Here is a 15,927-nt window from a genome sequence, read left to right on the forward strand (position 1 = left end):
GTGTGTGTGTGTGTGTGTGTGTGTGTAACTAACAAGAGCTCTTTCACTGAGCTGTTGTAGGCATTAAATGAAATCACCCACATGAAGCATTTAGTGTAGCATCTGGCACACAATGAGCTCTTGCTGAGTGTTAGCTATTATTCATTTTAGTCTTTTCCCACAATATACAGCATAGTGTTTTTATACACTGGAGAAACAAACAATATATGTGTGATTAGAGAATATTCCATCTTTCCTTAAAATAAATTTCTTTTACAAGTCAGTCAGTTTAGAGAAGCAGTTTGTGCCTTGTCAATTTCATATCCATAGAAATCTGAGAAGAATCTGAGTTCAAAATATTTATGGATTGATCTCATTGGTGCACCTTTGCTCTCATCTGTTACCAGAAGCAGTGCGTACTCTAGGAGCAGTAGGGAGACAGCGACTGGGCCTAATGTCAGACCACTGGAAAAGCTACTTGCTTGGAAACACTACTGAGTGTCGGAGGTGAAAATATAAACTTCAACTTAAGCACAGAGTCTAGAATATTAGAAAACTGATAAAAGAGTCAGCATCTACCCACCCAAAGAGGCTCCTTTTAAAAGCTTGAAAATAAGTTTTACGAAGGAACTCATCCAGGTAAAAACCAAACAAAACTTTTCAATTTCATTATAATCACAAGGATTATGTAATTCTGTATCCACATGCACTGCCAGTATTTTACTTAGAATTTATACATAAATTTAGGTAATGTCTAAAGGCAAGCTTTTCTATATTTACATTCTTCCTTGGAATTAATTTAGAAACTTGAAATCCTATGCTATTATGCTACATTAGGTAACATGTTGAAAGAAAAGAATATTCTCTTAGGCCTGAATGATATGTTAAATCTGATCGGAATATTTGTATAATACAGCCTTCATTTTAAGGACACAGGAATAGTAAGTAAACGAATAAATAAAACACAGTCACAGAAAATAAACATTTCAAGTAAACCTTTTAAAACATTCCCAGGCCTTGGCTCTGAGAAAACTGAACCAAGTGTCATGGAAAAGCACAGGAAACCCACTGGCCCTGCTGAGGGCCAAGCCCTGGGCATATAGTACAACCACAGCAAACAGGTGGTCTCAGTTCACCTTCACAGCAGCCCTGCAAGGGGCAGTATTCGGGCTCCTTCCCAGTAAGAAAACAGGTTGAGAGAGGCCCTTTTAAAATACAAATGTTATTGGTTTTCTTTACTATTATGAAGTACAAGCTGTCTAGTACAAAACAGAATATGTGTCCCATCAACCTGTCCAGTCTTTTTAATAGTAAGTGGAAAAAATGCTCTTGGGAAAAAAATAATAAAGGACCAGCAAATTGGATTAATATGGTTTAAAAAAACACAGAAAGGAAAGGGAAAAAGTAACCTCCTTCCAAATTCTCCACTCACATAATGACTAGTAAAAGACTAAGAGTATAAAATGCTTAGAAGAATGACTCTTTACTACCACATTTAATTAAGAAACACTGCAGAATGCTTCACTGGTAGAAGCCAGTAAGATAAACTGGCAGAGGCTATATATATTTTAAACGTTTTCACTTTATGAGGTAAAATTTATCATTTCACTGATTAATTAGAATTAAAATAATAAATTACAATAAGAGCCACCCATTTTAATTGTACAGTGTGATAAATTTTGTAATTATACACAACCTTGTAACCTCCACTACCTCCATTCAAGTTCTCACAATCCCATCGCCCTGAAATGCTTCCTGGTGCTCCTGGGCAGTCTATATGCACAGGCAACTTCCAGCGCGGGCAATCACTGACCTGCTTTCTATCACTAGTTTCTCCAGTTATAAAATTTCATACAAATAGAATTAGATAATATTTATTCTTTTGAGTTTGACCTCTTTCACGTAGCATAATTTTTTAAGATTCATTAAAAGTCAACATGTACCAGCATGTATTAATATTTTGTTCCTTTGTGAGTAGTATTCCAGAGCACAGGTATGCCACCCTTCGGTTGTGTCCCGTTTGGGACTGTTATGAATAACGCTGCTATGAACATCCACATAAAAGTCTATACGGACATATGTTTTCATTTCTCCTTGTCAAATACCAAAAAGTTGGAGTGCTGAGTTATACGGCAAATTTATGTTTAACTATATAAGATCCTGCCATACTGGTTTCTAATTTGGATCCCCACCAGCAGCATATAAAGGTTCCAGTTGCTCCACACCCTAACCAACATTTGGCATTGTTAGTCTTTTAAACTTTAGTCATTTTTGTGGGTATGTAATAGTATCTCACGGAGGTTTTAATATGCATTTCCCTGACAACTAGTGATGGTGAGCATCCTTTCATGTGTTTATTGGTTATTTATGTACCTTTTTAATGAACTGTTTATTCACATCTTTCGCCCAAATTTTAATTGGGCTGCCTCTTTTATTATTATTATTGTGAGAGTTCTTTATATGTTCTGAACAGAAGCCCTTTACCAGATTTATGTTTTACAAATATTTTCTCCCAGTCTACGGCTTGCCTTTCTATCCCCAGGTGTTCTTTGAAAAATACAAAAGTTTTGAATTTTGACGGAGTCCATTTTACCAGTTTTTTCTTTTGTACTTCGTGCTTTTTGTGTCCTGTTTAAGAAATCTTAGATTAGAAATCTAATCCAGTGTCACAAGAGAAAACGGCAATGGTTTCACAATAATTCGGACAATTCAGAATTCACATATTCATTCAACATGCCTTTATAGAGCAACTGCGACACAAACTACACTTGGCTAGTTGCCTCTCCTGCCAAAAGTCACTTTCTGGTCAGTGTTTTAACATACCACAGGGCTTAACAGCTGGAAAATTAGACTTTATTTTTACATGTGGAATAAGAATAAGGCAAGGAGACTTTAAACACACACATGTGCCAGCCCACTGCAAAGGTTATCTCGTATGATCGTCACAGAAAACCCTAGGAGGTAGATACTGTCACTACCTTTGTTTTCACCTAGTGGTTAAGAACATGGACTCTGTAGCCAGACTGCCTGTGTTCAAATACCAGCTCCAACATTTCCTGGTTAAGGGAACTTAATGCCATCCAACCTCTCTGTACCTTCATTTCCTCATGTGTAATACAGAGAAAAATAGTAACACCTACCTCAAAGGATCACTAGAGATATTAATGACATAACATGTCCAAAGCACTCAGTTCAGTGCCCAGCATGGAGTAAGCACTATGTAAGCATATGTTCTCCCACATTTGTATTTGCTTTATAGATAGATCAAAGGGATGAGACACACAAACTGACTTCTCTGAGGGCAAAAAGGTATTAGCGGCTCTCCAAGTGTGAGCACTGACCTCACCTTGGAACTTGGTAAAAATGAAAATTCTCAGGCCTCCTTGAATCAGGAACTCTGGAGGTGGAGCCCAGCAATGCAGCTCTGAGAAACCCCAGTGATTCTGACGTCCATTAAAGTCTGAGAACCCGGGAATGAGAGAAGCCAGGCCCCAATGAGCTCATTGGCACTCAGTAGAGATTTAGTTTCATGTCTTGATTCTGCTACTAACTTTTGTTACCTGGGCAAATGTCTTAAATGCTTCTAGGTGTTTTTTTAAAGCTAAAAACTAAGGTTAGGCTAGCTCTGTCATTCTCTCTTCTCCATTTTGCATTATTGTCAAAAAACTTCTTCTAAAAACTATAAAACAAACTTTTATTTCAGGACCATGAAAGTAACATTGACCCAGAAACTCCAAATGTAAAGTCCAAATTTAATTTAAAGAAGTAATCCCCAAAAAGGAAAACACTACAGGCAAAAATACTTTTCCAACAATATTGTCTACAGTGTCAAAAAACTGCACACAATGTAATTTTTAACAATATAAGACTGATTATAGTAAATCAACTGGATAACCCATTATGTAGCTATTTCAGTAACATTTGTACAGTAAATGGAAAAACTAAAAGAGTGATCATATATAAATTGCAGATAAAAATCAGAAATACAAACTGAGGGAGGGAGACACAAGAGGGAAGAGATATGGGGACATATGTATATGTATAACTGATTCACTTTGTTATAAAGCAGAAACTAACACACCATTATAAAGCGATTATACCCCAATAAAGATGTTAAAAAATATATACAAACTAATTGCTCCAGATCAAATAAGTGATTTATAACTATATGGACAAAAATAAAAACAACATGCATAACTATCAATAAAAATAGTTGAGCTAGGGACAGTGAATTTTTTATATTATTTTTCCTTGCTGTTACAGATAGCTTGTTTTTATAGTGAAAGACCTATTTGTGTGTAATACTTTTTTATTTCTGGTGCTAAGTTTTGATCAATTTTTCAAACTCCTTCTGCATGCAAAGACAATTTTAGGCCAGCTTTAGCGAAAATGACATTCACTAATTAGTGTTATGCTAACCCTTTCATTGATCCCCTTTCCCATAAATTTATAGAAAAAATAATGTTGTATGTGGTTAAGAAAGTCCTTAAGCTCTATTAAAATCTTCCCAAAAATATCCATTAAAAAGAAGATGCTCAACCCTATAAAGAAAATGCTTTTGCCAGGAAACAATATTTTCACATGCCCAGAAAGGAATTATCATATAAATTTCAAAACTAAAGCAAAGCATTGATGTTTTAGGTCAATTTCAAAAAAAAATGTAAACATGAACACCTAGGGAGAAGCCTTAAACCCATCAATAAGCCAACCTCTCTACTTCTCAAAGTATGCCTCCTCCAGGTACATGATAGGGATATAAAAAAAGCTCTTTTTCAGAAAGAGTATAGAGAATTATAAAATGTTTGCAGAGGTCAGTGAAAAGTGGGATAGAATAAAGGATGTTTTAAAGCCCCACAGAACCCAAGATCTTATTGCTTAGGGTGGTATTCAAAACATTTAACCCTAGTGCCTTCAAAGCACCTACTTACCAGCACTGTAACCCAGCCCAGCTGATGTGAACATCCAGTATGGTGGGGCTTCATTTTCTCCAGGATATCAAATTAAGTCTTCATATTTTCCATCTAAAGGGCTTCCAGAAGTCTTGTTTGGTCGGTTTACATTACAATAAACCCAGAAAAGAGTAGCAAGAGAGATGGCAGCAGAAATAGTTAGAAGGGCCAAGGTTCACCAAATACATCCCATACCCAGGTGAACATAAGAATTGAACAAGAGGGTATTAGAACACATAAGCTGTTGTTTTTATTTTAATTATATGCTATGAAGGCAAGAACTGCCTGCTTAAACCTACTCCCCTCTCAACACACCCCAAGATACATAGTAGTCAGTAGAGGTTTGCTGAATTGGACACACTCAAACAATAATTCTTTACCATAATCTTTCCCAAGGAAAGGCAGAAGATCCTATTGCTTAACAATCAGACACTGGAATGTCCTAATGAAATACATTCTTTTGGGCGAAAGAGACCTATAATCTGTTCTCGTGGTCTTCTAACCCCAAATACAAACCCCAATCAGTAAAAATTCAGCATGCAGGGCCCTGATATTTTTATTTAGAAACAATATGCATCCTACATTAGTTCAAAATATAAAAACAACTTTTAGGCTGGAGAAAACTGTAGAAATATTAAGTTCTACTATTTTTTCCTACATCTCCACATACCATCTTACACACCCAGTGTGAAACCACCCATTCTATTCTATTCCATATTTACATGACTAATATTTGGTGAATTAGAACGTAAGTGTGTGTTACACTCAAACTATAACTAGCGTAATTTCTCTGACGACTTAAAAGACACTTTGGTAATCTGAAGCATTCCGTCAGTATTAGGTCATCTACTTCGACGCCTGTCTACTATAACCCTCTCACTTTACTGCTGAGCAAAGGCAAAGACACAACCAGTGGCCTCTCCCCACCGATGTCACGCAGGCCATGCACGGCACAACCAGGACTACGCTATGGCCAGGGTTCCCAGAAACCTCGTGTGCACACACTCCTGGTTCTCTTTGCTTCTTGTCCACACAAGCAGGGCCTCTTGTCACAGTCATCATCATTGCACTGAAACCTGAGAGGGAATTTGGCCAATAGAGTCCCGGGGAAGGCACGGCAGAGAAACCCACCAGCGGCAGTTTTCACGGAACTGAGGAAACTGCAGCTCATCCTTGGAATACAAACGGTTTATTTAAAATCTAAGTTCAACCTTTCTATTGCAAATTAATCAAACTATAGAATACATTCTCAATAAATCTAGGAAAGGGAGGATGGAGGAAGAAAAAAAAATTTTTAAGGAAAGATATTAGGACTAGATTACAAATATTAAGAGACCTAAAATGTTGCAAGTAAACTGTGATCTTAGTTAAACTTATTATCCATTTAGAAAAAAACCGTCTCTTACCCAGAATCTAACTATTAGAGCTGAAAGAGGCGTCCAAGATCATTTGTGATACAAAACTCTCATTTTAGACGTGAGAAAACAGACTCAGGAGACTAGGAAGAAAAATTTCATCTTAGAAGACTAGAAAAATATTTCACACCAACAGGGATTGTGTGAAGGAGGCTATGAATTCTAAAGGGAATAAAGATGGATAGTATCCACCACGCTCTCTGAAAAATGAATTACTACACTTTTGTATTTTCTAAGAACAAAATGTACTGCCAAAACAGAATTACTTAGAAGAAATGTGACAACAGTGGGGAGTCTGCTATGCTTACATTATTAGCTATTAACTGTACGCTTCACCTTTTTAGGCTGGTTTTATTAACAGAAAAGTTTCTAAGAATTAAGAAGCCTAGAGATCAGTTCAATTCTTCCTCTCAACCACGCCTCTGGAGAATCACCATCTCTATGCCGTTACTCAAACTAAAACTATACTATCAAGCCATCGCAGTGTTCACAGGCTCTGGATACTTTTTTATCTCTATCAAAGACCACATAATAAATCAATTGCTACCTACCTTTCCTTCCCATCATTCTGATTGCATCTATCTGCTGAATAACCGAGTTCCTCAACAATTAAAGGGTCCTAACCATCTACTGTCATTATGGGAGAAAGGGGTCATGACTGAAGAAATTACCACTGATCAAGCCTTGCCCTGACCATAAAGAGCAGGCAGAGATTGGGCCTCAGAACCAAAATCCACTTCCCACCCCCCAGCAGCCAAATGCGCTTTGGAAGCCCCTCAGGCTACATCATCAACATAAAATGAAGTAAGGAAATAGGCCGTTTCCAGATTAACTGCTAATCAGCAGTAGTTTCTTTAATCAGTGCATTTTGGTCTTGCCTAGTCTCTAGTTTTAGGGGTGTTATGTAACAACCACAAAGCTCTAAAACAACAAGCAAAAGCAAGGAGCCAGAGCATGTTTACCCACCCTCCACATCCCGCCCTTTAGTCAGTCCACTTGATGGCCTTCCTACACTGCAACCCGGTGCCTATGTTCTCCTACAAGTTTCTCAGCAAGGGAGTAGTGTGCTTCTGAACACAAGGTCAAAGACACCTCTGCACAAGCAGAGCCGCCTCCAGTAACATTCAGTACACACTCAATAATATTCTAACACAGATATATTGTTTGAGGAAGACTTATGAAATCAATGTTTGAGGAACACTTATGAAATGAAAGGTGGTAGGTTAGAAATTGATCGATGAAAATACTACTTCCATCACCTTGTTATCAGCACCATTCATTCATTCAATAAATATCTCAGAGCCTTCAATACAAATGGGCAGGTAAAGGTATTTTATAGCTTTCCAATAAACTACTACATATTCACCCATTCATGCACTGATTCATTTACTCAAAAAATAATCATTGAACTCCAGTTATGTTAGATCCTGAGAACATGAACAAAGGTATAGCCTCAGTTCCCAAAGACAGTGATTCTGAGGCCGATTTAAATTTCAGAGTCACTTGGGAAGCTTGCTATAAAAAATTAGGATTTTTATGTCTTATCCCAAGACACTCGGCTCTGGGTAAGAATCGGATGTGAACAGGGAACCACACTTTTATCAAGAACCTCCAAGTAATTCTATTGCAGGTGGCCTGGGAACTAGACTTCAATCAGTGGCCTAAGAGATGTCAGAATATATACAGAAAGAAATATTCAAGGAATCATCTGAGAGTCCAAGTCGGTATCAATGAACAGCACTACAGGACTTCACTGAACCGAGAAACCTGATCACAGGTGTACGCAGAAGGTGGGCCTTACAGTGGCCAATCACAAAACGTGAAACCTGGGTAAATGGGAAAGTAATAGGTCTAAGGTAAGCTGAACATGCTCTTCAAATACAGAACAAGAGAATCTACTTAATATGGCGAGGATGTAGTGCCAGACTGCCAAAAACCAATATCTTGCTTCTTTAAATCTCATTTTTCCCAAACTATTCTTCAGAACCACCCAAGCTACATGGTTCTAAAGGACATAATATCACAATTTTAGGACAGAGACTTACAAACACTGTATTTCATTTCTATCATGCAGTTATAATAATAATTTATTGAAATGAAAACATGATCGAAGTTTAGAGATCATAAAATCCCCAAGATCATAAAATCCCCTTATTTAATAACTGCACAATCTGAGGGCCACAATGGCCTTGTGATCAAGCCCAGATCACACATTTCATGAAAGGCAGAACTGGGGCTACAGCCCAGGTCTCCTGGCCCCAGCTATCCCAATACCATACTATCCACATGTCCTACAAGTCAACATCCAAATTCACCTCTAAATTCTCTGCAAAGGCCATTTCCTGAACCCTGATGCAGTTTCATACAGTTTGGACAGAAGGCATCGGAGAGGAAAAAAAGGAAATTTAATTTTCTAGAAATTAATTAAAACATGGATTTTTATAAACAGCTGGTATTCCATATCACCGTCTGCTGTGCTTGGGTGAGCATTACTTCTAAAAATATTAAAACTGCTCTGATGGAATTGGATCCAAGATCGATTCTTAGCTGGCAACCTATATGAAGCCCTGTTTCACAATGAAGATCTATAAAAGGGTAGCTGTCAGGATTTCATCCATTAATAGTTAGTGCCCGATATGCAATTCTCCCGTTAGCTAGACAAAACCTACCCAGAACTTTTTGCTGGAAATTTAAGCTATCCATTAAAAAACAAATCCTCCAAACAAGCCACTGAGTCTTCTAGCTTCAAATATATGTTGTTACTCTATCTTTCTTCACCTTAAGATCTTCAAATCAGAGTAAAAAGAACTGAAGTCACCAAGGCAAGCTTCCTCTCGTTAGGTGAGACCCTGACTTATGCATCCTTACTCACATAGATTAATACACACACACCCCATAATAAAGTTCCCTGGCCATCTCCAGAGCTAGAGATTTTGTTTTTTTGGCTGTATTGGGTCTTTGTTGCTGCACGCGGGCTTTCTCTAGTTGCAGCACGTGGGTTTCTCAGTGCAGTGGCTTCTCTTGTGGCGGAGCACAGGCCCTAGGCGCGCGGGCTTCAGTAGTTGTGGCTCACGGGCTCTAGAGCGCAGGCTCAGTAGTTGTGGCGCATGGGATTAGTTGTTCCGTGGCATGTGTGATCTTCCCGGAGCAGGGCTCGAACCCTTGTCCCCTGCATTGGCAGGCAGATTCTTAACCACTGGGCCAACAGGGAAGCCCTAGAGATGTATTTTTAAGCTTGGCACTGTGTCTGAGAAATAGATTAATGTTCCTACTCTAGGTTCTCCTTGGGTTGGGGACACACAGGGAGGTGAGGGGGCAGGGAGAAGAGTCACCTTCTCCCCCAGTGCCCATGTACCAGTGACAATGCTAAGTGCTTGATCTATTTGGGCTCACTTGCACAACGATCACCCATGATTTTGAATGATGGAATCATATTCAAAAGAGGAAACTGAGGCTCAGGGGAGCTTAAGTAACTTTCCCACGGCCACAGCATCAGTCTCCGATGTGCACTGACTTCTGCTTTGTACTGCAAAACACTCCTCAGAGGGACAGCACTCCTTTGACCCAAGAGAGCTTAGGGCGCTTGTATCTCTTGTACACTTATCTTCACAATCAGCCTGTGTGATGGCTGGAAAAAAGGAAGAAATGTGAGGTATGGAGAGGTTAAATACAGCAGAGGAGAGGCTAAAAGCCAAACTTCGCAGATCACCACTGTGTGCCTGAGTCACTAGAGCGGTGAAAAAAAAAAAAAAAAAATTCCCCATGGTTCATGTATGAAGAGCCACATGGCCACGCTGGATGCCAGGTGTCTTTTCAGCTAAGGCCATCTGGAGCCTCTATCTCAGGAGCTTTACCTGGGTTTATCCTTTGTTTACATGGTCAGCACGACAGACGAAGGGGCATGGCAAGATAATAAATACCTTTACCTTCTCAGAGTGCCATCAGAGCACAGCCACAGCAATTTGTTTTTTTAATTGACAATGTTCATAGCATTACACACAAATTACACTCCCAGAGTTAAAATCCCTGAGCTTCGGGTTTATATTTGTCATGCCAATGTGACTACATTAAAAAACACCTTGTAATTATGATTACTTTAATTATTTCTAATTTTAAAAGTCAGATAACGGATGGTGTCTGCTTGCTAATGGTTCATTTGTGTTACTTGTCTTTTTCCAGCAGAATCACTGTAGGCAAGAAGGCCACAGTTTCCGGTCTTCGTTTTGAGAAGAGCCTTCATCTGGGCCAGGAATGAAGAATCCAGCCAAGTGGCTGAGGATGGAGAAGCTTCTGAGAGCTCTGCCACTGTTCCCGAAAGAGCAGGCTAGTCCTCTGCCTCTCACAGGAAGCAGGGCTGCAAGGCGGCCCCCAGGACTCTCTGTGCAGTGGGGTGCCTTGCAGCACCGCAGGATGGCTGTGAGGGAGCACACTAGAGGGTGTCTCGTTGGTGGGTGCTCAGACAATGACAGCTGGCATTTTCGTGGAGTGTATTGGAAGAACACTGGCTTTGGAACTGGCAAATGTGACTGGTAGTCCCAGTTCCTCTATTTAATAGCTTGAAAGTGTTATTGAATGTTTACCACCTCCCTTAGAGGGGAATCTTGGTATTAAATGAGGGGACGTGCACACAGCATGTAGTCCAGGGCCTGACACTAAGTCCAGAAGAAAGAAAGTCATCCCAGCTCAGAATGGTGCTCAAGGCACCAGGAGGAGGCAGGGGAGGGCAAGACTCGCAATGTTGTAGTAAGGAGAGACCATGTTCAAGGCCTCCTCTCCCTGGACTCTTCCACAAATTAAAGGGCTCAGGGACTTCCCTGGTGGTGCAGTGGTTAAGAATCCGTCTGCCAATGCAGGGGTCACAGGTTCAAGCCCTGGTCAGGGAATATCCCACGTGCCGCGGAGCAACTAAGCCTGTGCGCCACAACTACTGAGCCTGCGCTCTAGAGCCCGCGAGCCACAGCTACTGAGCCTGTGTGCCACAACTACTGAAGCCCGTGCGCCTAGAGCCCATGCTCCGCAACAAGAGAAACCACCACAATGAGAAGCCCGCGCACCGCAACAAAGAGTAGCCCCCTCTCACCACAACTAGAGAAAGCCGACATGCAGCAACAAAGACCCAATGCAGACAGATAAATAATTAATTTAAAATTTTTTTAAAAATTGTTTTTTAAGTAAAGGGCTCAGAAACCTCTGAGGGACACAACAGGCAAAGCCAAGGGAAGGTGGGAAAGATATTGGAGGCCATGCATTGGAGAAGGGCTGTCAAATACCTGTGCAAATCTGCAGAAAAACATATTCATGCACACATGTAACATTCTGCATTTCATCTCAGGGGGTCCACAGACTCCCTAAGAACTACTAATTTGATGGCCTTCAATTTACTGGCGAAGGGTAGCTGGTGTGTGTCTTGAAGTAACTGCACTAGATCGCCATTGTTTTACTCTTTTTTAAAAAACAAGAAAAGTATCATCGCTGCCACTTGAAAAAGCCAAGCTCACGAGCCTGTAACAAAACAATGAAAACACAACTGGAGCGGGAAATACGAGAGATGAGAACACAGCCTAACTACAGCCATTCTGAAGCTAAGCCTCAGGCTCAGCTCCCTTGGGAAGCTACAGCTCCGTGGAGACAGCTCAGCTCGGAAGGGGCAGCTCGGTGGTTTTCTAACCTCAGGCTATCTCAAGGGCCCCTCACAAAGGCCCCCCTCAGCATCACTGCTGGTGTTCCCAAACCTGGCCCCAGGCCAGAGGAAATCTGGAAATACTCATATGGGGTGAGATCCTCCCGACATACAGTACCAGGCAGAGGTCAGAACCCATCAGACTGCACCTGCTGAGGCATACAAATACAGGCTCCCACTGGCTCCATCTGCTGTGTGCTACGGCCAGGGAGACAAGCGGATACCTCTCCCAGCCCAGCAAGACAGCCAGCCCATCAGGTCAGACAAGGAGGATCAGGGGAGGAAGCACAAACTAAAGCCAAGGATAAAAGAACAGCTTTTCTGCTCTGCTTCATCAACCGCAAAGCAGTGAGGCTGCTTTATACTGTTTCCCCTAATTACCTCGGGGTAGCCCTGGGGTTTGGACATACTTCCTGGGTCTGGTTCTCCATGAGGACATGGAGTGACCTTGGCCTCTCTTTCACTTGGAAAAATTATACCCTCGATATGTGAAGTCCCATACAGGAAGCTGATTGAGAAGGATGTCATCTAACCCATGTCCTGCCCCCACCAATTTCCATGCCTAGGTCATTTCTAAAGGGCTCACTTACCTTCCTTAGTCTTCAAATCTCCAAAACCAAGGTGAAAGAGCGTGGAATGGAGAGACAGAAAAGCTGGACTGAAGTCCTGGTTCTGCCACTTACTAGCCGTTTCACCTTTGGAAAGTTCATCTCTCTCTGCCTAGCTTCCTCACCTGTAAGACAGAATTAATCTTTCCCTGATCACTACACAAGGCTACTGTCAAGAGGATCCCATGATGGGACAGGTAGAAATACATTTTAAATAGCTCCAGTGGTCAGAAGCCGTGGGTTGTATGGGGGAAATTAGGAGGGGTAGACTATAAAAGGAACCATGTGTCCGCACAGCCCTGCAATTATGATTCTGCTCCTTCTACACAGCAGTACAAGGTGGGGCTCCCAGACAGGACCCAGGCAACAACAGACAGACGTGGACTCAATGGCACCTGCAGACTGCTCTCGCCGAGGAGCCAGACACCCTCCCCTCCCCTCCCCTCCTCTGCCCGTCCATTCACACACAATGATCCAGTGTTAAAGGATAGTCTAGAGCTTGGTGACAAAGGGACACCTAAAAATGCAGGTATGGGAGAGGACCAGAATACGCACGGCACGTTCATTAAAATGCAGGCCAGACCCTTTCCAAAAAGGTATGGCCAGAGGCAAAGGGATACCATCTGCCGGGCTAACTCCAGCCAAGGCTTACAAATAAATTAAATGCAAGAACAATCCTCATCTCAGACGTACTCTGAATATATATTCTTTCTTTAACAACTGAAAATCAGCTGCCCTTCCTCATTACCACAAGGTTTCTACCTGATCCAAAATTCATCAACCAAGAAATTGGCAGTTTTCCCAATCCTTATACAGCAGAGAGGATCACCGAAAACACGGACCTTCAGGTACTGTATCCTTTCTCTACTAAAAGAAACCTGGGCTCCTCAAAGAAATGGCTGGCTTCAGGGGTGGGGTGGAGTAGGGACAAGGTGATCCCAAAACATCTCTTTATGCCAGAAAGTAAGAAAAGGTCTCAAAAAAATGATGGGGAAATACCACATGACCACAAGAGCCACCTTGAAGGGGCTCCCACTGGCCAAGTCTGGGAGAATTTGAGCACCAAATAATTAAATTCAACTGTGACTTATAAAGCACTGGAAAACAGAATTCATGAGTCTATACCAATAACCTATTGATTGATTGATTGATAGAGAGATAGAAAGACAAGAATGAATGGCAGGCTCTTGCTTATAGTAGAATGCTGAAAGCTGATTGGTAAATATGGAAGGAGTACTGAGTTGGAATTCTGTGATTTTGTACCTATCCCAGGAAAGATTAGATCTAGTAAGAATCACCAATGGATGCTAAACATTACTTGGATTTTTATGAGAAGCAGGATATTTTCATAATCTTAAAGTGTCTCCTCATTGATTTATTTTCCCTCTCCTGCAACTAGTAAGCAAACAGTAATCATACAGTCAAGAAACTGGACCACATCTTGGCAGAGTGATCAAAGTTATCGCCACCAATAGGCCTTATTCGCCTCCACATGTGATATTCTGAGAAGGATACAACATCACCTCTGCAATATTCCAACTGAATATAACCAGAATCCATCCATGAGGAAACATCAAACAACTCCAAACTTAAGGCCATTCTATTTTTTTTTCAGAGGGGAGGGATACAGTCTTAAAAACTGTCAATGTCATAAAAGATAAAACAAGGCTATGGAAGTGTTTCAGATGAAAGAAAGCTAATGAATGAAATAAAAGTAAGTACCTGAGCATAGACTAGATCCTGTATTGGAGGGGAAAATATTTAAAAAGACATCATTGAGTTAACTGACCAAGTTAGAATATGAATGTTAGATATGACTTTAAAAACTGTATCAATGTTCAATTTCCTGAAGTTGATAATCTGTACTGTGGTTATATGAGAGACTATCCCAATTCTTATGAAATATTTAGGAATTTTGAGGTAAAAGGCCATGATGTATGTAACATATCTTCAAAATGAAAAATGTATTGTGTGGGTGTGTAGAGGTGTATAGTGGTGCATGTGTGTATATAGAAAACAAGGCAAATAGTGTTAAATTTTAATAGCAGTTGAATCTGCAGAAAGAGTAGACAGTTATTGTTTGTACTTGTTTTCCTGTAAGTTGAAATTATTTACAAGTAAAAACATAACAAGCGGGCTTCCCTGGTGGCGCAGTGGTTGAGAATCTGCCTGCCAGTGCAGGGGACACGGGTTTGAGCCCTGGTCTGGGAAGGTCACACATGCCGCGGAGCAACTAGGCCCGTGAGCCACAACTACTGAGCCTGCGCGTCTGGGGCCTGTGCTCCGCCACAAGAGAGGCCGCGATAGTGAGAAGTCCGTGCATTGCGATGAAGAGTGGCCCCCGCTCGCCACAACTAGAGAAAGCCCTCACACAGAAACAAAGACCCAACACAGTAAAAATAAATAAATTAATAAACTCCTACCCCCAACATCTTAAAAAAAATAAATAACAAACAAACAAAAAAACCACACGTGCTCTCATCCTCTGATTATATTCTTCTTGAATCATTGTCATGTCTTAGCTTCCCTGACATTGTTCTCTTCTGGATTTCTCACTTCCTCTCTGACTTCTTATTCATAGGCAACTTTCCTTCAATTCATTCCCTAAAATTGGTAGGTCCCTAGCTCTCAGTCTACACAGTGTCATATATAAACTCCCACCCAAAGTTTGAACTACACATGGACACACCACCACCTAAGTCCATATTCCCAAACACTCTACTTACTGGACCTCTCCATCTAGATTCCCATGAGCTCCGTACACGCCACTCAGCACTGACAGGGCACAGCTTCCAGATCTGGAAAACATTCAGACACAGCCTGGGGCCTGATAAAGCAACACCACCGGACACCAGCCTCTCACCCCTCACTCTTGATCACCACTAATGGGGCCACTCAGATGGAAGAGAACCATGCTCTATTTCACGCCTTCCAACAACAGCAAGCTAAGGAGAATGACGACCCAAAAGCTCAAGAGAAAGGGAGGAACTGAGAAGAGAGCAGGTATCATTTTACTCTGTGATATGACACCAAGTATAGTCCTCATTCTCTAAAACTACAGCACCAGTTGTCACAATTTTAAGTCTTTGTTCTCATGTCCCGAACACATACCTTTCCAAAAGAAGAACCTGCAGGTCAGGTTCAGGATCCATTTTTCTTGACCTGCCATGGCTGCCTCTCACCTTCCTCATTTTGAACATCAGGGCATCAAGGGTACCCACTTTCTCAGAGAACAACACAGGCCCAGGACTGCACCAGAAAACCAAAGGTATTATTTAACCTGAACTAGTATTCTT

General features: G+C 41.1%; 1 protein-coding gene across 8 annotated transcripts in view; it reads right to left on the reverse strand.

Moving 5' to 3' along the window:
* SH3GL2 (SH3 domain containing GRB2 like 2, endophilin A1) overlaps positions 1 to 15,927 on the reverse strand; it is a 680,775-nt gene that overhangs the window by 553,379 nt on the left and 111,469 nt on the right. For 2 of the 8 annotated variants that reach the window (XM_079927990.1, XM_079927991.1), the window contains exon 1: positions 12,614 to 12,880. The exons of the other annotated variants lie outside the window; for them this stretch is intronic. The gene's annotated coding sequence lies outside the window, so the exon portion shown is untranslated. Of the gene's footprint in view, positions 1 to 12,613; positions 12,881 to 15,927 lie in introns of those variants that run through there. 8 annotated transcript variants of the gene reach the window in all.

This window comes from Stenella coeruleoalba (genome assembly GCF_951394435.1).
Source record: "Stenella coeruleoalba genome assembly, chromosome: 7".
Taxonomy (NCBI): Eukaryota; Metazoa; Chordata; class Mammalia; order Artiodactyla; family Delphinidae; genus Stenella; species Stenella coeruleoalba.